We start from the raw sequence: 518 nt of genomic DNA on the forward strand, positions 1-518 counted from the left end.
TTGTTTGTGGGGCAATAACTATCGATTCTTTGTTCAGAGATCAGAGCTTTGAGATTGAGTTGGAAGCGGAGAAAACGGGTTGAAAAGTAAAGCAAACTTGATGGTTTGCCTGTTCTAACGGTTCGGATCCGTGCTAAACGGAGCTTCTCTGTTTGCCCCAGAACGACAGGTGTATAGCGGAGTTGCTAGTCGTAGGTACCAACCAAAGGATTTATGCAGTTTAAATCGAGTAGTTGCTTGACGCATGTTAAGTTTATAAGTGTTGATAAGCCGAGGGGCAATTTTCGCCGCACAATTTTTAAAGGTTTGGGTTCAGTTAAGTTTATAGCATAACAATCTGGACAAATCCCCATACGACAAGATGTCACACCATCAACCCAGCGTTGTCGCCTCATTGGCCAGCACGTGAGTCGCAACGGTCGGTTCGCGGGTTTGGAGCGCGCGCGAATCGGTGAATTGAATTTTAATATTTAATTGCAGCGTGGTCGCATTACGGCCAGTTATTATTTACACTCGAT

The sequence above is a fragment of the Culex pipiens genome, chromosome 2 (genome assembly GCF_016801865.2).
Source record: "Culex pipiens pallens isolate TS chromosome 2, TS_CPP_V2, whole genome shotgun sequence".
NCBI classification, from domain to species: domain Eukaryota; kingdom Metazoa; phylum Arthropoda; class Insecta; order Diptera; family Culicidae; genus Culex; species Culex pipiens.